The sequence below is a fragment of the Nyctereutes procyonoides genome, unplaced genomic scaffold, assembly GCF_905146905.1.
Source record: "Nyctereutes procyonoides isolate TBG_1078 unplaced genomic scaffold, NYPRO_anot_genome, whole genome shotgun sequence".
NCBI lineage: Eukaryota > Metazoa > Chordata > Mammalia > Carnivora > Canidae > Nyctereutes > Nyctereutes procyonoides.
Window position 1 is genome coordinate 48,089,091 of NW_026575146.1, and position 27,529 is coordinate 48,116,619.

The 27,529-nt window shown below is 37.3% G+C and overlaps 1 pseudogene; it reads right to left on the reverse strand.

Annotated features, from left to right (window-relative positions):
* Positions 1-244: 244 nt before the first annotated feature.
* LOC129500013 (adenylosuccinate synthetase isozyme 2-like) lies at positions 245-20,138 on the reverse strand (annotated as a pseudogene).
* Positions 20,139-27,529: the final 7,391 nt, after the last annotated feature.

Here is a 27,529-nt window from a genome sequence, read left to right on the forward strand (position 1 = left end):
GTTGCCTTTTTTTTTTTTTAAGATTTTTAATTTATTTATTCATGAGAGACATGAGAGAGAGGGAGAAATAGAGAGAGAGAGAGAGAGAGAGAGAGAGAGAGAGAGAGAGGCAGAGACGAGACACAGGCAGAGGGAGAAACAGGCTCCATGCAGGGAGCCTGACGTAGGACTCGATCCCGGGTCTCCAGGATTGGGCCCTGGGCCGAAGGCAGGCGCTGAACCACTGAGCCATCCAGGGATCCCCTCAAGGAGTGTTTCTTATGTTACTGGAAATCCTTAAAAGAATTGAATCATAGACTCTGGATTTCCTTACACTGATCCATTTACCTGGAATTTAAAGCTCATCTTCAATAAATTGAATGTAATTTTGTGCATTAACAGGTAGTTCTTTAAATGTCCTTGCATTGATATACCTGTGCTCCAATCTAGGAGAGTCTTACATTGAACTTCAATTTTATTTAAGACTTCTTGGTTTGCTAGGAAATGAGGTATGATTTCACCATCTAACTTGTAAGCAACTCCAACTTTGATTTCCATAAACATGTCCAAAATATTCAATTTGGTAAGTGCCAATGCAGGAAATTCACTAATCATAGGAGCATATTTGAGCAAAATGAGGTCCAACTAGCTACACTTTCTTTTCCTTTTGGTGATTACCCCAAACTCTCCACCTTGTGTTTGTAATAATTCTCCAATTTCCTTGTCTTGCTAAGTAGGGAAGGCACCAGTGCCAACTTGAGTTGTGTAAGCTTTCACAACCCCATCATATCTCCAGCATTTTGAGGGGGCATAGCCAACTGGGTATAGACACCTCCAACTATACGATTCAAAGAGGCTACAAAAGGATAAGTTCCAAAATCTGTATCTAGTACTGCTGCATTCACATCTTCTACCAAGATTTTCTTTGGTGGTCCCTGTAGGGCCCCTTTGAGGAAATAAACTCTATCTCTCACCATTGGTTTAATTCTTTTCATATAGCTCTTGAGGTTTTGTAATTCACGTTCAATCTTGATTTCCAGGGTGGGGTATATGATTTGTATTGGTTGGCCAGAACTTTGAACCTTTCAGAGAAGCCACCAGAGTCAGAAACAAGATCATATATCTGCAGTCCACTCCCAGTAGCTTTGGAAGAATAAACTAGGCCAATGTGCTTTTTTGTGGTACTCACATTTTTCCTTGCTTATTCTTGTCTCTGTTGCTCCTGGAGACCATCAGTTGCTTGATGATAATTGAATACAGTGTTAGCACTGTCAGATATGATAGGCCTTTTTTTCCCTAGCCTTCTAGAATTTTCCCTTTTTGGACATTTTCCTCTGCTTCCTCAATCTGGGAAGACGAATGCAGTAACATTTGGGTTAATTATTCTACTGGGTAAAAGATGGAATAATACATACAGAATCTACAACTGTATGGCTGGTGTTATTTTCTCCTTTTCAACAGTGGCACACAATGTTGGTGTTTTGCACCAGCAGTTCTACCGCCTTCCTTTTGCCTTTTTGCCCCACTGAGCACCCAGCATCTTGGTCACCTGGGTCCCCTGCCCCGAGTCACTCCCAGGGCGGCCACAATTGAGGTTGGAGAAAGAGGATGTAATGGGGTTGATCTCAGTGCCAGTGGCTCCAGTGATGAGAGGAGAGCCCAAAGGGGATGCAGGCAGCAAGGAGTGAGCAAATTGAATTTCTCTCTGGCCACCAGCCACATGCTGAGGGAGAAGGAGCCAAAAGTCTGCCTGAGTATTTATCTTTTTAACGATAAACACTTTTCTTCAAAATTTTTAATGAAAAATTTCAAATATGCAGAATGATTGAAAGACCAATACAATAAGCATCATATACCATACCTACTACCTAGATTCAATGATTAACATGACATAAATTTAATAATTAGTAAATTACCCTTTTCATTAATGTATAACACACATATATATATGGAAATTGGTTGTGTGTATATATGTGTCGAGTGTGTACATATGTGAAATATGTGTGTATATATGTATATATATGGATGTTAGTGTGGAATGTGTACATATGTGGAATATCTATGTGTGTGTATATATATATGTATATATATATATGGAAGTTGGTTACAGATGTTATGATACATCAGCTCTAATATGCAGCATGCAGCTCTTTAGAATGAAAAGTCTTTCAATTACTAAACCATAATCCCACCTAAGAATATTAGCAATAATTTCAGTATTATCTAATATCAAGTCCCTAGTTGAAATTTCCTAGTTACCATCCATGTATCTTTTTATTTATTATTCATTCATTTCAAGTAATCACTACCCCCAACCTGGGGCTGTAGCTCACGACCCTGAGATCATGGAGCTACTCTTTGTGACCCTTCAGTTTTCCAGAGAGAGGTCCTGGAATCTAGAGCCTAGAAGAAGTAATTACGCCTGGTTGCTAGCACTCTTGGACTGAGGGAGGGAGCTCAATCAGGGCATAGGCTTTCCCTTCATTCCCATTTGTAGTCTGAGACTTCGTCACCATCACAACTCTCTGCCATGCCTGCATCTTTAAGTAATAATTTCTGTTCTCAGAGAATAAATCTCCTGTCTCTTTGGGGGCAGTTAAATATTGTCGTCTGACTGCTCAACTAGAAGGAGGGACCTGGGACTTACTATTCCCCACAAGATTTTTCAACCAGTTCCTTTGTCACCTGCTTCTCCCACGCTGTAGCTGGTACTGCTGACTTATGATCTTTTTCAAGGGTCCTATGGGGGTGAATCAGCATTCCTCATTGATTTCTCCTTCAAAGGCACTTGGGTTTCAGCTTCCTTTAGCTCTGCCAAGTCAATTTTGACTTCTCCATCTGTTTTAAACCTCCTGAAGTTTATCGAATTATCATGTCCACTATTTTCCCTTCTCTGGTTCTTCTTGTTGCCCCTTGTCTTCAGCCCTGTACTGTGGGAGTTTTAGAAATAAGCAGAAGTGATGCCTGTATCCAGTCCTTCATATTTACACAAAGTCCTCGTCAAGCCGGCTTAAATCTTCACATTTAGGAAAATGTATTTTGTTTGTAAAATATGTGAAAATTCCCTAAAGACTCACCATTGATCCTACTACAAATTGTACCATAATTAGCTAGCCATTACCCTAGTGTTGGACATTTAGATGGCTTCCAATCTGAAATATGATAGTGACACAATATGAGCATTTTGTGCATGAATTATCCATATTATGGCTATTTTTCTCCTTAAATTGTTTAAATTTGCATTTCTTCAAGTTTTTTTCCTCCCACATATATATGAGATCTGCATTTCTTTTGTGATTTATCTGTCATATATCATATATTATTATCATATTTATATATGTTAATTTGTTATACTTACAGCAATATATTTATGGTTAAGCATTTGCTTTTTAATTTTTGTTTACAATTGGGGGTGTAGACACTTCAAATTTTTTTTTTAATTTTTTTATTTATTTATGATAGCTACACACACAGGGAGAGAGAGAGAGAGGCAGAGACATAGGCAGAGGGAGAAGCAGGCTCCATGCACCGGGAGCCCGATGTGGGATTCGATCCTGGGTCTCCAGCATCGCGCCCTGGCCCAAAGGCAGGCGCCAAACCGCTGCACCACCCAGGGATTCCCCGACACTTCAAATTTTTGCACAAACACACTTGATTCTTCAAGTGATTTCTTCCATCATTTTTAAACTCAAAAATATATTCTCCTGTAGATATTTAGTAAATATTCTGACTTGGGAGTTAAAGATGATTTATTATTATAGAGGTTAAACCTAGAGTTCTCTTTTTGTATTAATATTAAAATATGTTTGTTTTATAAAAATTTTAAAGTAGAATCCAAATAATATATTCATAATATACAAATTGCATTATATATATGCAACTGCATAAAATATATATATAAGAAATTCTAGAAAGAAAATACAACAAATGATTCATAGTTACTGTCTTTGGACACTAAAAATTTCTCTGTTTCGGTATTATATTTTCTGTATTTCCTTAACTATACAGGCATTTTTTGGATATTACGAATGAAAAATTAAACCTTAATTTTCAAGATGAGTTTATTTATTTATCTTTAAATTTTTATTTATTTATTTTAAGTAATCTCTCTCCAAATGTGGAGCTTGAGCTCATGACACCAAGATCAAGAGCCACATGCTCTTTGGACTGAACCAGCTAGGCATCTTCCATCCTCCCCACCAACTTTTTAATAATAAATTATTTATTTAAAGACTACTTTAGAAATAAAGTTTACAAATAGTTCTGAGAAGCATGATTATTTTCTTAGTGATAAATTCTTAAAATTTTTTAATATAAAAAACTGTATATAATCAATGTTTACAACTTACTGAATTTGGAGCGAATTATATACCCATGAAACCAGCACTACAACCTATGCCATCAACGTATTCATCAAATCCAAAAGTTTCCTCCTGCCTTCTTATGTTTTTATTATTCTCATTATTATTATTATTATTATTATTATTATTGACTTGACATAAGATCTAACCTTGTAGCAGATTTTTAACTGTCCAATATAGAATGGGGAGGTAACTAGTTAAGATCCTAGTTAAGAGTTCTGAGGCTGCAGCAGTGCATTCTGGGAAAAATATGGACAGAGAAGATTTGGGGTAGAGGAAATAAATGACACTGAAGTGTGGGGAATTCCCAGCAAGGGAGGGAAGGAGAAAGTAGACTCAGTGAAGAACTAAGCAGAGAGGTGCCTGAGAGAGCTATCAGGGCTTAAGTCCTCTGTAGAGAGGAAAGCCTAATGAAAGAGTAAGATGATGATCTGGCCAGAGCGGGTCTTCCTTGTCTCTGTGCTCATCTCCAAGACCATTCCTGCAGATGCTGCTAGGCACAGCTGAAGACAAGCATGTTGAGATGGAGAGAAAAAGTGCTTCATTTTTTGGTATATGACATAGGTGCATCACATTCCACTGGATTTTTGTGTAATTCACCAGACTCATGTTAGCACTTACAATTAGTCTTTTCAAGAGCAGTGAATGCTGCAAACTTAAAACGCCACAAAACCCTACTCCTTGGCTGTTCTTTTTCTTTCCCTTTCCAAGAAGAGTTATTAAGTAATTGAATTATAAGGCTATTGTTTTTCAAATTGAAAGTATAGTTCCCCTAAGCAGCTGCCTGGACCTTCCATTAGGAAGTGTGAATAAAACTACGGACCTCACCACAATTGGTGCTGAACTGTAATTGTCCAAATTGGATATTTTGATTTTGCTTCTTCTAGTTTTTGGCCCCATTCTTGGCATTATCCTCTATCTTCCACCTTTACCACTTTAAGAGAATTTTATTGTTTGTTTAAAAAAGTTTTTATTCAAATTCCAGTTAGTTACCATACAGTGTAATTCAGTTTCAGTTGTACAATATAGTGATTCAACACTTCCATATATCACCCAGTGCCCTAATGAGAACTTTACATAACTATATGCAGTGGTGGCTTGTGGAAAAAACCCACTGTGTTTATAGGGGATGGCTTAGAATGGAAAAGTAATGCTGGATTTATGAGGTTGTAGGATTTGTCAGGAGGACAGGGCAGAATGAGGAAGAGACCACAGAATGTCAAGGTTGTGAACCATATCTTTGTTGAAGATGGTATATGTTCTATCATTTGTCAAATATACTTTGTTACTTCACAGATATTTTAATGAAAATTATGTTCATATAAAAAATCAGAGATTATGCAATGTCTCTAGTCTTTTGGCCTAATTTTTAATAGCATCACTGGCTAGTTCTGTTAGAGTACCACTGATTTCATTTAGGTCAGTGACATAAAAAGACATCCTAATGGTATAACCATCAGCCTTCAGGTCTCAATGCAGAGTATTCCAACCAGATTACCCCTGTGATGACTCTTGGCATTTTCTAAAGATGGCTTTTTAGTAATAAGTTGAACACATCAGTTTGCATGGCCTTCAAATCAATGCCAGTTAAACTGACCCAAGCCTAAATCTTGATTCTTGGTTTTCCAACCTAATGAAAATTACTGTGATGAAGGAACAGTGATTCAAATAAACAAACGTTTACTGAGTACCAACTGTGAGCAAGACCAAGTGATGCCATTCTTGTTGCCTAGTTTTGAGTAGAATGCTCTGTGAGTGCTGATGCAGGGAACAGAGGCAGGCAGGGCAGAGGAAAGCTTGGAAATTTTTCAAGATTAATTAGCACAAAGGTGGGGCATTTGGGATATCTGGCACCAGATAGTAATCAACAGTACTAATTATGCTCTCATATTAAATCAGTTATGGTGGATGAATTGGAGTTGATCAGCCAGTGTGGTTAAGGAAGCTGCAGCTGTTATGAGTTTCTCTTTAAAATATGTTTCCATGTCTCTATAGCTCAGATATTGGTGGATTGTACTTCATTTTTATTTTTTTAGAGAAAATGATCTCCATTTCCTCCCTCAGTTATGGTAGAAAGTTGAGTCACAAGAGTAAGATTTGCAAACATAAAACTCACCTGCAATGATACATTCTCAGCCAAGTCAAGTAGTTAACACTATTTATTTTCAGTTTCTTGATATTTATGTGAGGATGCTCACAATACTACAAAGGACATGTGACGGGTCTTGAGGCATAAGTTCTAAATTATGTTAGTTAATTATTAGGAGAAGACGCTATAATGTGTTCTTTTCATTAATATTCCAATTGGGAAGTGAGATGGCATTTGAAGCTGAGTAGGACTGGCTGGTGGGATCAAGAATGGATATTTTATCTTTTGAGCTCATGCATGGTTAAGTCACATCTTTCTGGTAGGCTCAGGTGAGTGCCATGTGAAGGCTGGTGTGACCTTTTTTTAATTGCAGATTTTATTTTTGTTTTTAAAATAGATTTATCACACTGTAACTAGGCACTGAGAAGATATTTGTGCCGTTTTTCAGAAAATTCACATGATAGGCTTTAAAGCATTTTGTTGTACATGATAAGCATTCAACACATTCAGTATTCTTGAATAGAATATAAAAATGAAAAATGTACCTCTCTTTCTGACTAAGAGTGTTTTTAGTAAGTGAACACATATAGTTATATATGATGCATCTTGGAGAATATTCAGTCTTCTGTGTTTTCTATAAATTATAAAAAATTAGACATAGTGTCTGTCAATTCTAGAGGATTGATCAAATTTGGGTTAAATTATTTTTGGCAAGAATATTTCCACAGATAGTAGTGAGTGTATATGTATATATATATATATATATATATATATATATATATATATTCATAGGATGCTTAGTTGTTTCTCTTTTGTTCTATTAGCAATTATTGATATTTGCCTAAAACTCTTAATTCATTAGACATTGCAAAATGTTGATATTTTAATTGCATCTTTCTTTATTAACTGGTATGTTTCTGTAAAGAGAATTTCCCCTTATCAACTCTTTGGTTACCCTGAGATATAGTTTATATGGGAAAGTCAGGGAAACACTTAATTTGGGAGCTGAATAGGGCTGGATGGTTTTTAAACTAATAAGACCTTATTCTGATTTATGCTTCAAATAGTCAATAGTATCTGAAGAAATTTAAAAATTGTGAAGATGAAACTCTTTTCTATTTACCCCAGTATTTTCCTATGCTCTTAGTTTCTTCTTCAGGGTTTCTATCCAGTATCATTTGCCTCCAGCCTTTAGAATTTCTTCTAGTGGAGGTATTTGCAATGACTTCTTTCAGGTTTTATTTATTAGAACCTGCCTTTATTTTACTGAAGTTTATGAAGGATATTCTTGTGGGTTATAGAATTCTAGCTAGGTAGTTTTTTTCTTTCAGTACTTCAGTGATATCATTTCATTGTCTTGTCATCCCTTTCTTCTGATGAGAAAGGTCAGGGATCATTTGTAACATACATGTCCTTTTCCCTGACTGCTTTGAAGTTTATTTTCACCTTTAACTATGATATGCCTATTTTTATTTTTTTAAATATTGCTTGAGGTTTGCTGATCTTGTGTTTATTCTGCTTGATGTTGATGTGTTTGATCAATTTTAGAAAATTCTTGATCTCTATCTCTTTAAATATTTATTTTTGTCTCCATTTTCTCTCCTTTTCTTCTTCTGAGATTCCAATAGCACGTATATTAGACTGTTTAGTATTGCCTCTCAAATCTCAGATGCTCTCTTCCAGATTTTCCCATAATTTTTCACTTTTGTGTTTCCTTTTGTATAATTTCTTTGTATAGTTTTCTATTTTCAAGTTATAATTCCTTTCCTCTGAGTGTGCAATCTATTGTTAGGCTGATTAAGTGAATTCTTCATTTCTGGTATAATTTTTACTTCCAGCATTTCCTTTTGTTTCTTTTTATAATTTCCATTAACCTGCTGAAATCTTTCATAGGCTTATATGTATTGTCTACATTGTCTAATAGATGCTTTAACATATGTATCATATTTGTTTTAAAGTCCCTGTCTGGGTTCCTTCAGCTGAGTGTTTCTTTCTTCTTTTTGTAACCTGTAATTTCTTACTGTGTACCAGCCATTTTTAAAAATTAACAGTAGAGATAGAGATAAAGAACATTTACTCTAATAAAAAGATACACTATTTTTTCTTTCAGGCTGGTAAGAAGAGAGTACTAATTTGTAATTTTTTTGGGTCTAGGCTTTGTTGCAGCTTTAGCTTGATTCAATTCTCTACTAGTTTCAAATATTTGGTACTTTCTCTTCAGTAAGGACTGGAATCTGAGCACTGGTGAGATCCCAGAAATCTCTTTCCTGTACAGATGAACTATCTGAGTTTTGAGCTGTGGAAGATCTCTCTTTGCTTTGTAGCCCGGTTGTTAGCTTTTTGAGTCTTTGGGGACTTTTCTTTGCTTTCTGGTTCTGTTCCTCGTGTTCTGTGTCTGTACAGGAGCAGGATAGCAGAGCTATCAGAATCTTTGGAAGGCTGCTTCAACATGCCCAAGAAGGCTAGAGTAACCGAGAGGCATTTCTCTCAGCTTTTTTTTTTTTTTTTTCTGAAAAGACAGGAGGAGGAACACTGTAATCAAAGGCATTGGGGTGGAAATAGACTAATTTGTTCAGGGACTGTAACACACTGGTCTGGTTGGTAAGGGGTGTGCAGATGGAGAGGAGTCAGGGTGTTGAATCAATGCTTAAGATATTGGTTGGGACCATATTAGAATAGGCTTGGATGTTAAGACAATAACTTTGTACTTTTTGGTAGTAGGAAAACTTGGCATGATAATGACCAAGAAAATTACATGCTGCAAATGGCAATTTAGAAAGATTAATATTGCCACATTATGCATGATGATGGGAGAGCCGGTCTTGAGCCAAGGAAATCAACAAGGTAATTATTAAAATATTTCATGCACAAGGTGATAAGAACTCCCATCAGGAGAAGCAGAGAAAATGGTCCAAATTTTCTGAAGAATTTTCACCTCTATGAGCTATTCATACTCAGGCTTCCTCCGCTAAAAGCTTCTGGCACTTATGTGTGCTTTTTTTTTTCTTCTTCTTCATGAGCTGCTGTGACTTATAAAGAAGAAACAGAGTAATTCATGTTATGCTAGCATGGAGGGGGAAGATTTTACTCAAATATAGGTAAAATATCAAAATAGAATTCAATATTACGCCTCTTGCTTTCATCAATGTGAGGAGAAGAAATTACTCCTGGAAATCATCTTTTGTTAGGACTTCATTCATTAAGATTCCAGTGACTCCTAACTTTTGGGGGGTTATAGGTGTGCCTCGGTGATGATCCATTGCAATATGCCAAAGTAACAAATAACCTTAAGATTTCTGTGGCATGAGACTTTAACACTTTTTCCCCCCTTATACTACAGATCTATTTTGAGTTGGCAGGGGGCACCAGTGGGTTGTAAACTCTTAGGAGCTCAAACTAATGGAGCTGTTGCCATTTCAACCATCACCAACCACTGTATCAGAGGGAAAAGGAAAGTGATGAGCCCTGTTTCCTAAAGCTCCTGTCTGGAAGTGCCATAAGTTGCTTCTCATATTTCATGGTTCAGTTACATGATTATACCTACTTCTAGAGGTGGGGAGGTGTTATCCATGGACCTGGCAGAGAGAAAGCCAGAAGATATGTGATCAGTCCTAATGACTATCATAGATTCACTTTAATAATCTCTTTAAAACTGTGGACCCTGAGGTGCCTGGGTGGCTCAGTTAGTTGAGAATTTGACTCTTGGTTTCTGTTCAGGTCATAATCTCAGGATTGTGAGATTGAGCCCTGTGATCAGGCTCTACACTCAGCAGGGAGTCTGCTTGAGATTCTCTCTCTCCCTCTCTCTTTTCCCTTCCCCGGCTCTCTCCCTCTCTCAAATAAATAAATGAATCTTAAAAAAACAACTATGGACGCCCCTTCAAAAAAATGTACACATATACATATTTCAGTACTTCCATTTCTATTTCAAATGGTTCATAAGCATCCTGAAGCTTACTCATTGATTCCCAAAAAGTTCAATTATAGATAAGATCCTTAGTTCTAAATCATATATTCATTGTGATTTTTCTACCAGTACGTACTGATCTGTTATTTTCTCCAACTCCTTAACCCCAATATCTCTTGAAAACAAACAAACAAACAAACAAACAAACCCAGTCCTCTTACCTATTATGTAGGGTGCTATGGGGATCTAAACAGTGTCAGATTTTCGGAATATGTTCTAGAGCAACATAAACTGGTACAATAAGGCAAGCACAGTCACTTCATAGCAATGTGATTGGGGCAAGTTACTTAATATTCTGGGTCTTTATTTTGTGTCTAAGTAGAAATTTTAAAATCTTTAGAGTTCTTGGACATTTGAAGGGACAAATATTTAGGGGTGAGGGCAAAATATTCTTTACCCATAACAAGCTTGCAAAGTTGGGTGGTCTTGTATACGTAAGAGGTGGAGAAATGATAGTAACAATGGAATCATAAGTGTTACTAGAAGAATACCACAATAGCATAGGTTGTGCCCCTCCTGCTGATTTATGACCTAATTGTAGATGAAGGCATATGACAACATTGAATATTGAAATAAATTGTGATGTTGGCATGGGTAATTGCCGATGATTACTTTAGGAAACAAATGTTTTGAATTCAGAAGAGGAGGAGATTGCTATAGGTGGTGGGATCTTGGGAAGAAATTATAGAAGAGGTGAGATTTGAACTTTTGGGGGGACAAAATTTGGCTTCATGGAGTGATGGAGGCAGATGTTTTGGTTGGAAGGAATAATGGAGCAAAGCCATGGAATTAAATGACACAATGTATGTTAACACTTTAGGCCTTTGGCCCTAGTCACATCTATGGTTTATTCAGCATCTGGGAAGAGCCTAAAGGATTGCAATAGCCAAACCTGGGCCAGGGGGTGGGGAACAGGGGGTTTAGGCACTGGGGCATATGATACTGTGTTTTACAATAAGAAATATGTATTTGGTTTTTATCCCTTTTTCTGACACAGAAGCCCTAAAACCCTTGGAATCTCCTAAGTGATAAGGGTGATTAGGTGTCTTAGTATTCATAACAAGCTCCTTTCAATCACACATGAGTTTATGTTAATGAGGTGACTTTCAGAAAGCATTAAGGATGGGAGTGGGTGGTTGCCAGTGGAACTAACTCAGTGATTAGAGGGTCCAAACTAAGTCCCACTCCCCAATCTCTGGAGAGAGCAGAGGGGCTAGAGATTGAAATCAGTCACCAATGGCTAATGACTTAATCAATCATATCTAAGTAATGATGCCTCCATAAAAATTCAAAAGAGTAGGGTTTGGAGAGCTTGTAGGTTGGGGAACCATAATGCTTCAACATGCCACCATGTAGGTCTCAATCTCCATTACGACACAGAAGCTTTTTTGTTCAGGACCTTGCCTTATGTATCTCTTCATCTGGCTGTTGATTCATATCCTTTAATATCCCTTATAATACACCAGGAATCTAGTGAATAAATGGATTTCTTGAGTTCTGTGAGACACTCTAGCAAATGAATTGAACCCAAGGAGGGGATTGTGGGAACCTCTTATTTATAGTCAGTGTGTCAGAAGCACAGGTACTCTAGACTTGCCATTGATGCCTGAAGTGGGAAGCAGTCTTGTAAGGCTGAGACCTTACCCCATACCTGTGGGATTTGACATTATCTTCCAGTAGAGAGTATGAGAGGTGAGTTGAATCATAGGATTCCCAGCTTGGGTGGGAGAACCACGTGGTGGCATGGGGAACAGTCCCCCTCCCCCTATAAACACACTTGGAATTGAGTGACAAGAACCTTTAGGGTACTTGGAAGAGGTTTAGATTACAGGGGGGAATGATAAGATCCTGGGTGGGTAATAGGAAAGGGATAAGGGAAAAAAAAAAAAAAAGGAAAGGGATAAGGCCAGACCTAGGCATTGGTGCAGTTTGATTGTCTAACTCAACCTCTGCTTTCTGTTTCTGGTTAGCACCACTGTCCCCCAGGGAGCCAGTATCTGAAAAGTTATCTTAACTCTTCTAGGAATCTAAGAAGGATCTGAAACCTACCATTCAGGGAGTATTTGAATTTTATACGGACCCAAATCATAAGCTAAGGTCACATATCCAAATGATGGACAGATGAAGTAGTTTCAGTAGTGACAGGTGTTTGGGCAGCTTTCCAGAGCTATGCACCTTGTTTTGTAGCTACTCCTGCTGACGCTGCCCTACACTTCTTTGACATGCTGAGGCTTGCTCTTCCATCACTGGACAAAAAAAAAAGCACAAAGAAGCAGAGAGGCCCTCTACACTTGGATGAATTGAACACTTGTCTCTTATACCACTCAACAGCAGTCATTATGGGTGAGAGGCTCAGAAAGCAACACTGAGCAGAGTGCTGTACTCCAGCTTCAGAGAACCTGCTTGGTATCAGCTTCCTTGAGTTCACCTGTAGTGAGGATTAATTGATTGATTGATTTATATCATTTAGTTCCCTGTTGAATTCCAAATCAGGCATCCTTAGCAAAGAGTCTACTGGGGTACCAAAAAGTAATTAATGCCTTTTCTACATCTGATTGCCCCCAAATGATTATTTTGAGGTTGCTTATTGTCAGGGTTTTTTTTTTTTGCTCCTTTTCCTGTATCTTTCGTTAAGAAATAATGGAGGTCTGTAGGTCTAAGTTCTCTAAAAGGCATGTGGAACACTGAGTCCATCAGACTTTAGTATAAAAATTTTGTCTTCTCTCTGATTTTTCTAGTCTAGCAATAGGTCTTGCTAGGAACCCTGAAATTATAAGGTGGTCAAGCATTCATTAACTTTTTTCTCTTGCACATAGTTCACTTTAATATACTTGACAAACCATTTCAACTGCCTTAGTATTTTGATGGGAGTGAGCCCAGTGTATGCATACAATAAAATCATACAGACTTCCTACACTTTTCTTCTGCTTTAATTAATCTTGTAGTGCATTTAAAGGAATAAGTTTGCTTAAGTAAGAGTGGTGCAGAAAAGCGTTTTGAACACTGACTTCAGATTCACTTCAGGACTCTGAAGGGTACCCACCAAGCTAGAGGATGATGAAAATTCTAGGTGACATTGATTTATGAGAAGGCTGCCCACTCCCCTAAGAGCATCTCAGTTTCCCACTGGGTAATTTCTGCTCCACTGTAGATGGATGGATAAATCCAAAGGTCAGGGGTGATGTGCTAGTGGAGCTCCTGCTATGTGGGAGGAAACATCAGGAGAGGCAAGCATTACTCTAACACCGCTGTTCTCCATATGGCTGCCATTGCTCCAGTTCCTCTAACATGCCAAACACATTCCACCTTCTGAGACTTTGCCACTGATGTTCTTGGGTGGAGACCCAGATGGTCTGTAATGTAAGTGCCAGGATAGCAGAGATATAATTTACTCAGTTCTGGTGTATCCCTAGTGCCTCTCTTGTAGTCCACACACAGAAAATGAAAGCCACTGGATGAATGAGCCCGTCTCTGGTACAGTTAGGGGCAGGTAGTTAGCATGGGTGATTGGCAGGGGGTGACTTCAGCTTGACAGATTAGGCCCTTTCCCTGGGATTTTGACCCTTGAGTGAAGGCATCGAAGCAGTAAGTGGTAGGTCATTCATTGTTGCCCCCCCAAAAGTGCAATAAGAACATATTGAAACTGGTCATGTGTGTGGCTTATGGAATAAGCCTCATTGTTTTATAGACCACACTTAATATTTTACCCCCTCAAATACCACCTGAATACAGCTGGACTATTTAAACGTGGGATTACTTACTATTGAATGATTCTTCTCTGTTTTGGTTTTGTTTTTGTTCTTCCTGGCTTGTTATGGGACAGATATCCAATTTCCTATATTTTGAAATTTTGGCTAGTGTTTGTTTTTACCTTATCTTTTATTCCCTGGCTCAGAAAGAACACTGTTTACTGTGTATGGATTTTTTTCAGTAATTGGATTTTTATATCATCATTTACAGCTAATGCCAACCTTCAAAGTCCTGTAGAATAAAGGTTGAATATGGCTGGTATAGAAACCAAGAATTTGGGGGTTTTCACCTCTCATGTCCACCGGAGATGGCAGTCAGTCCCTCTGACCTAAATATTGTTTATGGCCTGAAAAAAAATTGTTCCAGAATAATCAGAGGCTAAAAACCCCAGAATTGCCTTTTTAGGAATATGTACTATGGATATTGACCAGTTTTTTCAGTAGTGTTTCCCCAGCCCAACAGACTGTTCCCCACATTGGTACCTATGAAAATGTGTGGTGCCCGTAAACACTAAGCGTTTTGTTTAAATATTAAACTTTAAAGTGCTACATCAATTTTTAATGTGCAAACTATCCTTGAAAGGCTCTGTTAGGTTGCTCTTTCCTATCAGGAAAATACTTGAGGATTATTAGGCGAGCTCTCAGGTTACAAAGAAAAGGCCTACTCCCCTGCAAACCCTCCTCAGAGTGTCTCTGAAAAGCCAATTTGTAAGCAGAGGGCAGGCTGGCTCTGAATCACTTAAAGCCTCTATTTCCAAAACTGCTTTAACCAGTCAAATCCTCAGGAAGCTGAAAGCCCAGGCACTTCTTTAGTCAATGAAACTTAAGGCTTACCTCTTGCAAAGAATTGCTAACTGGAGGAGAATCATTTAGAACATGCCAGCACAGCAGTTTTCATTGGTGGAATTAGGGGCCCTGGTGGAAATGTCTCTGAAGTGAGTGACACCCTTGTTTCTCCCCTAAACATGTCACCTGATGAGTTTCTGCAACATTTGAATGAGGAGTTGTGTCTTGACTCAACTGGATTTCTGTGTTAAGTGTTGTTGTAGATGGCACTCCCCATTTCCTTATCTTATATGGGACATGGATTTGTAAAGAACGGGGTCAGAGAAAGGCCAGGATCATGAAGCCTGACCTGGAACTTGGGTGGTAATGGTGAGGAGTCATGAATTTGGTTTACTTCATTCATTTGACCATTCATCTGTTTGTTTACTTTTGAAGTAATTTATGGAGCACCCTAAGGCCATAAAGCCCTGGCATTGCCGCAGGACTGTGGAGCAGCTAGTGTGTTTGAAATATAGTGAGATATGAGGGGAGTGCTATGAAATAAAATTGGACAGTCACTGCATGGTCAAGTTTGGAGGTGGTTCCGTCATTGGGTTGGGCACCTATTAGAATAGACTCAGCATTTCTGCTCCTCTGAGAGTAGATAGGCTCATGTACCACCTGAGCTTTAGAATGTTCTAAAAAAAATATCTGGGGTATAGCTCTAGGCCTTCTTGGGCTGTGCTTTTAAGACTTTGCTACCACATCATGTGGTATACAAGCATGACAAAAGGAATCGATTTTTTTTTTTTAATTTATTCAGAGGCAGAGGGAGAAGCAGGCTTCATGCAGGGAGCCCAATGTGGGACTCGATCCCGGGTCTCCAGGATCACACCCCAGGCTGCAGGTGGCGCTAAACCACTGCACCACCAGGGCTGCCCGACAAAAGGACTTGAAATTGAGAAATATAGAAGATAGAATTGCTTGAAAGCTGGCTTCAAGAAGGCTGGCTTCAAGTGGAGCTTCAAGAACCAAGGATTTCATAATGATTTGCAGCTTCAGTACAAACGGAATTATCAATAACACAGAAAGGAAAGAAAATTATATGCTTTGGATATTAGGTCTAATCTTTGTTAACTACCCAGAAGGATTGATTCTGGTTGAAAATTTACTGCTTCTTTATTATGTACATCTGTTAGCTTCACTGTTTGATAAGGTAGCCACTAACCACATGTGGCTATTTAAATTAAAATTAAATATAATTAAAAATTACTTCCTTGGTCACATTAGCCACATTTCAAGTACTCAGGAGCCTACATGTGGTTAATGGCTATTGTATTGGGCAACACAGATACAGACCATTTCCCTCATGGCAGGAAGTTCTGCTGGACAGCACTATGGATGACAACATGAGGTTAAAAAACTAGGGTAATACGTTTCTATGATGTGCCCTCTTCCATTTCCCTCAGTGGGTATTCCAAACCTTCAGCTCACTTAAGCTTTGTACCCTAGTTCCTCATCACTTGCAGCAGCTAGTTGTGACTCTTAACATGGAAAACAGATAAGATTAGCTGTTGACCTTTTTACCTTTTGGCCCTCTATGACTTCCACCTGCTTCCTTGCACCTGCACCTATTTATCATCCTCTCTTAGGGGGGGAAGCCACCATCCGTCCTGTTTACTATGAATCCGTCCATCTGTGCACTAGAATCAGCTCTTCTGTGTCTTCAAGAACCAGGCTTTATCCATCAACTATCTACCATATACCAGATATATATACACACACACATATTTAAATACTTACAGATTCATAAGTTGGAAAAAAAAAAGGTAAAGGGAGTCTTGTGTACCCTTCACCCAGTTTTCTTCAATGAATAATAACATCTTGCATAACTGTAAGCCAGTATCAAGAGCAGGTCGTCGACATTGGTACAACCCCCACACTTTATTCAGATTTTACCACTTATGTATGCTCAGTGAATAAGTGTGTGTATAACTTATATAACATCTAAGAATGTTGATAATATAGCATATAACCTTTAAAACCTAGCCTTTTTCAGTCTGCATAATTCCAGTGAAATCCATACCAGTTTGTTGTATCAGTAGTTTGTTGCTTATATTTGCTGAAAACTATTCCAATGGTATGGGAGTGCCACGGTTTGTTTAACCATGCACCCATGGGAGGGCATCTGCCCTCCACCCCTGCTCCTGGTTTTCCAGGGTATTATAAATAAAGCTGCTATAAACATTCATGTTTTTGGGTATACATAAGTTGTTATTTCTCTCGGATAAATGCCCAAGGTTTCAATTGTTCAGTTGAATGGCCAGTCCAGGTTAGATTTGTTAATAAACTGTACCCTGTTCTCCAGAGTGGCTGTACCATTTAACATTCTCATGACAATGAGTGAGTGGTGATCCAGTTTCCTCTGCATCCTTGCCAGCATTTGGTGTTATCATTGTTATTTTAGCCATTCTAATAGGTGTGCTGGGATATCTTATGGTGGCTTAAATTTTCATTTCTCTTTAATTTTTGTTAAAATGATTCTTGATGCTGAATATCTTTCATGTGCTTACTTGCTATATACCCTCTTTGGTAAGATGTCTTTTCATGTCTTTGATGAAATATCTTGCCCATTTTCTTTCTTTTTTTAAAGATTATTTATTTATTCATGAGAGACACAGAGAGGCACAGACATAGGCCAACAGAGAAACAGGCTCCCCACAGGAAGCCCAATGTGGGACTCATCCGAGAGCCCCGGGATCACGCCCTGAGCTGAAGGCAGACGCTCAACCACTGAGCCACACAGGCATCCCTCTCGCCTGTTTTCTAATTGGATTATTTGTTGATTGCTCTATTTTGAGAGTTCTTTATTCTGCAAAGTCTTTGTTGGATATATGGTTTGGAAATATTTTCTCCCAGTGTAGCCTGCCTTTTCATACTCTTCAGTCTTTGGTAGAGCAAAAAAAATTTTTAATTTTGATAAAGTCTCTCTCCTCTATATTCAACCCACATGTTTAACCCACTTTACTGATTTTTTTTCCCTCAGTGCAAAAACTGCATCATGGTGCTCCCACCTTGAAAACTGCACCTACCTTGAGACATGTTTCTTCTCCTGTTGTCATATCGGCTAACAGTGCTGTAATCTAGCCAGTGCCCAAAATAGACACCTGGAAGTCATTCTTGACTCCTCCAACCTGCCAGCTTCTTCTTCTAGCCACCCGCCAAAATCTTGTCTATTTTTACTACATATTTCTCAAGCCCGACCTATTTTGTTGTGTTATCCCTAGTGCCATTGTCTGAGTTCACATCCTTGTTATTTCTTGTCAGGATCACTGTATTGAGCTCCTAATTGTGCTCCTGGCTTCCAGTCCTGCCTGATACAAAGCCAATTTCCCCATGGCTGCAGCATGATCTAGCTACAGAGTAATGCTTGAATTCCTTTACTTGATATATACATTCTTTTATGCATCTTCCTCAGCTTCATCTCTTACTGCCCTCCAACATCAGACATTAGGTCCAACCATTCTACTCTACTTGCAGTTTCTCAAATGCACCGATTTCTTGATTCCAGTGCTTTGCTTGGGATGTTTTCCCATGCCTCTTCACTTGAGCCTTTTGCTTTGCATTCCAGGTTCACCAGGAGAGTAACTCCTCCAAGGAGACTTCCCTGAGTACCAGAGACAGGATTACCTCCTCCTTGTTCATAGGATGACTCAGCCAAGGCAGATGCACATCTGGTACCTGCATTTATTCTTAGGGCTTAACAAAGTATTTGTCCATAGTTTACAAACACTATGGAAGAAATGAATGAATCTTAGTAAGTAATTCCCTCAATATCTAAAGTGTCTGCTTCTCCCTCTTCCCTAGACTTGCATCTCTTGTGCACAAGCATTGTTTTTAGTTTCTATCTATAGCACCTGCAGAATGTCCAGCTCATAGGACATGCTCAATAAATATTTGTTGGATAAATGAATGAAGCAAAATGGACAGCTTTGCAACATGGTGCACTTAAAAGTTAATCTTTTTTCCCTTAGTTTATCCCCAGAGGTAGGCACTGAGCCTCACTGTGAAAATGTATGGATAAAAGCAGAAATTATTGATGGTTTAATACACTCATATCGCTGAGTAGGCCCTTCTGGTTCAGGTACAGTTGTATTTGTCCTGAGCAGCCACAGGAAAGCAGAAGGCTACTTTTGTTGTTCATAATTTATCAAGTACATACTGACCTTTCTGCTATTGGATAGCCACTGAGTGACAAAAAGAATCTGTTCTCTTCTAGCTTGAAGTCAGATTCTGTTTTAGAGCTACTCTTGGTACAAAAAAGAGATGGTAACCTTTTGAGTAATCCTCTGGGAAATAGGTGAGGTTCTTCATGGGGTTATTAAAATTACTGATTATGATAAAATCAAATTTATCAGACTATAATTTTAGTTTATAAACATTATTTTAAATATTTATTTGTTTATTTGAAGGAGAGAGGGACAGAGAGAGAGTCTTACTTAATCAAACTTTGCACTGAGCATGGAGTCCAACCCGGGGCTCGATCTCATGACGCTGAGATTGTGATCTGAGCTGAAATGCAGTTGGAGGCTGAGCTGGCTACACCACCCAGGTGCCATTATAAACTTTTTTGATGCATACCGAATTCATGTATGTAAAAGTTGGCCAAAGCTGGCCTTAAAGCAACATGTAGAGAATATTTCCCTTATTTCTCCATTTCTCCTTTAAACTCTCTTACCCTTGCCCCAGAAGGGCCCTGTGCCACCTTCTTGTTTCCCAAATTCCCACTCTCAGACCTCAGTACCCCACTTAATCCTGGATTAAATGAGATTGTCATGCATTCATATAACATAGAGGTATCCTTCCTTGTCCTAAAAAAGGACTGATTTGCTTTTAGTAAAGGAATTGCAGAGCATCACAGGGGCTAAGAACCAAGGAAAGGTTTTATGGTTCTTGCCCAGCATGAGTCATAACTCATCAAAGACAATTAATCAGAAGAGGGAAGAACAGGCTGTTAGGGCTAACCCTGGGTGTCTTGTGACCATCCACCTTAGTGATTCGTAACTTCACTCCAATCCAGCCACTATGGTCATACCTTGAACCTTGTTATTACCAGGAACTATTTCATCTTGAGTCTTAATTTTGGATATCTTGCTTTTTGACCACCACTTCCTGTTGTTCCAGTCTGCTTGCTGGGATAACCCATAGGCATAATACTTTGACACCATTTTGATAATCCATTGGTCACTGTCCCTTTATTCTTATCAAATTTTCTTCTCCAGGTAGATTCCATAGTTGAAAATAGTCCTTTTATTTATTTATTTTTTGCAAGTACCATCAACTTTCTTCCCCACTTTCTATCATGCTAATTTAATGAATCCCCCTTGGAAGAACCCTACCCTCTGTCTTCTCTGGGCCTCCATTTGAGCAGTTGAAGGTTACTGAACAAAATCACATGTATGATTCATTGGGTTCACTGGAAATACATGATCTTAGGCCTTAAATGGGCATTAATCTAATTTTGTTTTCTTCTTTCTGGTATTATATTCTTCTTTCTCTTTAAATATCTCATGGCTCTTTTCCATCAGCATTCTCAGCTGATACCTCAGACTCGAAGTCTCTTATCTTCCTAGCTCATCAAAACCGGCAAACTTAGTAAGTAATTACCTCAATATTAAAAGTGTGCCCTCCCAGCAGAGGCCAGTCCCTCCATTTGGCTCTGGATCTCATCCACATCACCTGCAGTGCCTTCCATTCTCTTCAATATCCCAGAAAGAATTGTGTTAGCAGGATAAAAATGAAATAAAACAAAATAAAACACAACTACCATAAACATTCCCTTTCAATATAGTTGATTTAGATGTAATAGCATTTTTTTGCATGTATTTTTTTTTCTAGGCAACTTATTTCAGAAAATTACCCCTTAAACTACAACGCCTTATTTTCTATCTTAGCAACTCTTTACTTCTCTGCCTGACTTGTAAGCATTTCTTTAATGTGGCTCTGCTTTATTGAGCCCTATTTCCAGCCAGGCAGCACACCAGCTCCTCTGGGTAGGCAGGTCTGCTCACTATCTTGTGATTTACCTTCATTGATGTCTTCCCTTCCTCAAAACACTCTCCACCTCCTGTTCAACTTTTAGGTGGCAGGCAGGAACTCAATCCAATGTCTATCAGATCTCCAAACCTATCCTTTTAATAAAATTATTGAAACTCAATAATATCTATGTTTATTTCACATTATTAGGGATAAGCATTGTAAAAGTATCATAAAATGTCTTCCTTTTTAAAATTTAATGAAAATACTTTAGCTTTATATTTTAGATATTTTCAAATATAAAAGCAAAGAATAGTATAATGAACACCAATGTTACCATCACCCCTTCCCTTCAACATTTAACATTTTCCATCTTAGTATACCCTCCATTAAAATAATTTTAGATCAAATTTCAGACATCATGTTTTTTAGTCTTGTATGCTAAAATATGTATCTCTAACCAATAAGGACTTTTAAAAAGGCTAATCATTATGCTATCGTATCTTACAAAATTAATAATTCCTTAATATCATCTAATGCAGGGTTTCTCAACTTTGGCACTGTTGAATTTTGGGTGACATGATTCTCAGGTTTAGGGTTCTGTTTCTGTAGGATATTTGGAGCAAACTCTGGTCTCTATCACTAGCTGTTAGTAGCACTCCCCCCGTTGTGGCAACCACAGATGTCTCCAGACTGGAGAGGAAAAGTCATCCCTGGTTAATAAGCCACTGGTCTAATTCCAGTTAAGTTTCCACAGTTTCTTAATGGTGTGTTTTGTAAGTTGGCTTATTGGAATCAGGATCCAAAGAACAGTAACAATTCTTTTAATCATTTGTATTCCAGGAGAGAAGGCAGGTAGAAAGAAGATAGGGCCAGGAGAAGAGAGCTACAAGAGGTGAGAATAGCAATGAGGATGCTAACATCTTGAAGATAGAAGAGAAAGTATCCCTGTTGTAATTGTGAAGGTGATTATTTGAAGAACAATATTCTGGTGATAAAGTGGGTTGATACCTACCAAGACCACTTGTGCCAAGTGCTCAGCAGTAGAAGACTTGTCCACAGGCTGTAGCCATGACTGTGGGTGTTTGGACAGGAAAATTAGGGTTGTGTTCTGGAAGACTGGCAACACCTGGCAGGAATATTCCAGACAACAGACTCTTCTTAGATTCTAACTTGTAGTATGTCATGGTTCTCTCTCATAGTAATCAGAAGCAGACTGAGGATATCAGAAAATACCCACGTTTGGGATAGAATCTCAGATTCAGAGCTGAGCCAAAGTACAGGATCATGAAACATTTAGAGAAAACAGCATGAAAGAGATTTGATGACTCGATAAACAAAATTTATACCCAGGGAAATAAAAATCAAAAGGAAAATTTGAAAGATGTGTAATTAAAATGCTTAGATAGAGTTGGGAATAAATCCAAAGATCTCAATAATCACAAAAATTGACTCTTCAATATGTTAAAAAGTAAAATAAAATAAAATACAGTTATATGCTGTTAATAAAGGTTACATCTAAAACAAAATAACATGTATAAATTGAAAAGAGAGGGACAAAAAAAGGAAAAATAAACTAGACATGTTCAAGTAAAAAAAAGTAATATTAATTAATAGCAATTAAAATAGAATCCAAAGCCAAAATACAACAAATTAATTAAATAGAAATATTTAATATTGATAACATGTATATAACTCACTAACACTTGAAACTGAAACTTTGTCAATGATTCATACTGTAGAGAGAAAAAAACTTACAAAAATACTAGGATGAATAAATTCCAACCATGTGGGGCAGCCCAGGTGGCTCAGCGGTTTAGCGCCTGCAGTCCAGGGTGTGATCCTGGAGACCTGGGATCGGGTCCCACGTTGGGCTCCCTGCAAGGAGAATGCTTCTCCCTCTGCCTGTGTCTCTGCCTCTCTCTCTCTCTCTCTCTCTCTCTCTCTCTCTCTCCCTCTCTCTGTGTCTTTCATGAATAAAAAAGTAAAAAAATCTTAAAAAAAAAATTCCAACCATGTGGGAGACTTCAGAAATTAACAGATTTGAATAAACAAATAATTAAGATTAAAGGCCTTTTAGTAACATAGCTAACAAATTTTATGTGTGTATCTATAGTGTATGTATTTATTTATATTTTAAATATTTTAATATTTATAAAATGTTTTATAAATATTTCTATATTAGAAAATATTTTGTTATTTATATTACATAATATGTATATTAAATATAAAGGCCTTATATGTACTTATCTATATATGTATATATCTATCTTTATAAAATTTTACACCCACAAAATTGAAAAAGACATTTTTTAAAAAACAAAATGGGACATTCACAAGTATTTACCACCCATTCGACCAGAACAGAATGAAATATATCTCAATATATATTCCAAGATATAAAATCATTTAGCATTTGTACAAACCATGTTGAAAAAATTATAAATGAATATAAAAAAATCTTCAAGAAAAATTTATTTCCTTGGAAATAATAATAATATCCCTCTTTCTTTCTGGAAATAACAAATATTGTTCCTTTCAGAAGAATGGTAAAAATGGGTAAAATTTTGGTATTTCTTTTTTTAAATCTTTTTTTTTTTAAATATTTATTTATTTCTGATAGAGAGAGAGAGAGGCAGAGACACAGGAGGAGGGAGAAGCAGGCCTCATGCCAGGAGCCTGACGTGGGACTCCATCCCGGGACTCCAGGATCGCGCCCTGGGCCAAAGGCAGGTGCTAAACCGCTGAGCCACTCAGGGATCCCCAAATTTTGGTATTTCTAATCAAGACAGGAAAGTTCTTACATAAACAACATTGGGAAAAAGAAAGAAAATATCACAGATTTGGAGAATATTAAAAATATTACATGATTAATGTCTTATTTCAATTAATATCTATTGATCACCTACATTAATATATTATCTTCTACAATAAAATTGAACATTTAGATAAATTTCTAATATAATTTTCTAAAAAATTAGACAATTGACTTACTCAATAGAAAATCTGGATAGATAAATAGAATTTAAGAAGTTGAAAATACCAAAGATCTATTTCTTTTTTTTTTTTTTAAGATTTTATTTATTCATGAGAGACACACAGAGAGAAAGAGAGAGGCAGAGACACAGGCGGAGGGAGAAGCAGGCTCCGTGCAGGGAACTTGATATGGGACTCAATCCAGGGACTCCAGGATCATGCCCTGGACCAAAGGCAGGCACTAAACTGCTGAGCCACCCAGGCTGCCCTCAAAGATCTATTTCTTGAAAATTTCCCCAGAACCAGAAGTTAAGGGTGATATCTATGAAATTTTTGTGGAATAGACAATTTCCACATTATGTAAACTGCTTCTGAGAATCTAAAAGATGGAAAACAATCTTAACTCATTATATGAGGCTAAGATGATCCTTACACTAAAATTTAACAAGAGTTATGCACACAGAAAATAAACCACAGGCAGGACTCACTAATAAATTTGACATGCAGAATTCTTACATAAAAGCTAACAAATTAAATTACTCATGCATTTAAAAATAGTAATAATATAGAGCTTACAGTGGAAACACAAAGAACTTTCAATATTAGGGAAACTACTAATTTGGTTTACTAGCAAATAGTTCAAATAAGAAAAATCGTATATGATCTCAATGGATGTTGAAAAAATATTTGACAAAATTCAACACAAATTCACATTACATACTAGAAATGGAAGGAAACTTTATAAACTTCATAAAAGGTATCTCTCAGAAACCTCTGGCAAAAGTCATATATAATGATGAATGACTGAAAGCATTCTCTTTACCTATGGAAGCAACATAAGGGTGAAAATTGCCATCACTTGTCTTGAAAGTTTTGGCCAGTGCAATAACACACAAAAATAAATCAGGCAGGTAAATATTTGAAAGGAAGAGGAAAAAGGCCAAACCATATTATTGCATTTGCAGAAAGCATGGATATCCTCCTAGAAGATCCAAGACAGCAAAATAACAAACCAATAGAATTTTACATGGCTAGACTAATTGGATAAAAGATTAATGTAAAAAAAAGTAATTGATTTTCTATACATGGCCACATCCAATTAGACCATCCAGTTCCCAATAGAAATTAAAAAAAAATATGAAATAGTTAAGAATAAACCTGCAAGTATCAGTGCCAATACTATCTGAAAGTAATAACAGCAACACTATGAAGTGTTATTAGAAGATATAAAAGAAGACCTAAATAAATGATGAAAAACATTATATTCTGGAATTGGAAAATTCACTGTTTCAAAAGCAGTCATCCCCCCCCAAGTATATTTATGCATTTAATGTATTCCAGTCAAATCCTACAAAGTTGAATATAACAATTATTTGGTCTTATTTTAGAAGGTAGGTTAAAGATAGCATTTTCCTATCTTTATTCTTGGAAGTTCTCTAAATGCCACAACAATGGCAACAACAACAAATTCCCCAAAACAGAGAAATGGAGACATATACATTGTCTTCAGAGAAACCTGGAGGCACATCTGTAACTCTGAATCACACTATAGAGGAAACCACTAACAAATATAATGGACTGTAAACAGGAAGGATCCTAATGACTGAAGAATTCCAATGAAATTGGGAAATCCAACAATGCCAAGATGGGTACATGGGTTCCTAAGCTTTGTAGGAAGAAGAGCAGATGGCAAATGGCGTTAGACCAAAGAATCACAGAGACAAGCCATATTTTCAGGTAGGCTTTCTGTCAGGCAATATAGAGGAGAGTCTACCTTGTAAGTAGCTCAAAAGCTGCTGATCTTTATTGTCCAAAATGAGGAGAAGTAAGTGAAAATAATCAATGTTAGGAATAAAAGGGGAATATAATATATAGGCATTAAAAAGATAAAATTGAACAGGATTTTTAGGATGGTGAAAATACTCTGTATATTATAATGGCAGATATATTTAATCATACATTTCTTTAGACCCATAGAATGTACAACACTAAGACGGAACTCTAATGTAAACTATGGAATTTGGTGATTGTCATGTATCAGTGTAGGTTTGTGGATTGTAACAAATATACCACTAGCAGAGGATGTTGATAGAGCAGTAGACTGTGTATGTGGGGGAGGGTCAGGTATCTGGGAAATCTTTACTTCCCTGGCAGTTTTGCTGAGAACCTAAAACTGCTCTAAAAAATAATGTCCATAAATATGTATACAAAGAAAATTATGAAGAAATTCATGCCAGTAAATTTGAAAATTTAGATAACATGGAAAATGAGATGGAAAAATTATTAGAAAACAGAACTTACTCCACACTACTACAAGATATGTAAAGTCTGTACAGTTCTGTATCTGTTGAAGAAGTTGAATATATAATTAAAAACATCTTCACAAAGCCCTCCCTGTCAGGAGGAATTTTTTTTTTTTAAAGAGGAACTTCTAAAGAACAAGATGGAACTAATTCACTGGTGTGTTCTACCCCTCAAAAAAAAAAAAAAAAGAAATAACACAAAATTTAACACAAATTCTAGAGAAGAGAGATCAAAGAAAAACTTTCCAATATTTTTGATACTTATACAATCTTGATCCTAAAGTTTGCAAAGAATATTACTTCAAAAAAGATTAATGTCTTTTATGAACACAGGTACAAGAAATCATAAATAAGTTACTAGCAAATTGAACCTAGTGATACTTAAAAGGATAATATATCATGACCAAATGTATTTTTGCTTTGTTTTGGTTTGGTTTGGCTTTTTAGAGAAGGGGGGAGTCAAGAGGAGCAGACGGAGAGGGAGAGAGAGAATACTTTTTTTTAAAGATTTTATTTATTTATTCATAAGAGACACACAGAGAGAGGCAGAGACACAGACAGAGGGAGAAGGTGGTTCCCACAAGGAGCCTGATGTGGGACTCCATCCCAAGACCCGGGGATCCCGACCTGAGCCAAAGGTAGACACATAACTACTGACCAACTCAGGTGCCCCAGAGAGAGAGAATCTTAAACAGGTCCCACACCCAGTCTAGAGTCCAACTCTGGGCTCAGTCTCAAAACCCTGAGATCATGACCTGAGTGGAAATCAAGAGTCTGACACTTAACCGGACTGAGCAACCCAGGTGCCCTCAAATGTGGTTTATTTAAAGAAAGTGACACTGAGTTAACATTCAAAATTAAATCAATATAATTCACAAGATTAAAAGAGTAAAGGGAAAAGTCATATGCCCATCTGGGTAGATGCAGAAAGAGCATTTGATATAAATCCAGCATCTATTAATAATTAAAAACAGTCTTGAATGGATAAGTACATTCTTAATTTTATAAATCCAAAAAATGATACAAAACCCCCCATAAAACAAATATATCTGAAGTGAATTTTTAATGAGATTTCCCTCTGAGACTAGTAATGGAGAAAGATTCTTCTGCTAAATTTTTTTGATCAGCATTGTACTAGAGGCCTTTACAAGGACAAGGAAAATAATATTAAAGTTGTGAAAAATGGAAGGGGAAAATAGAATTCCTATTATTTACAGATGACATGATTATGTGCATAGACATCTTTAAAAGATCTACAGATGAACCATTAGATGTAATAATAGAGATAATATTATATTTTTACG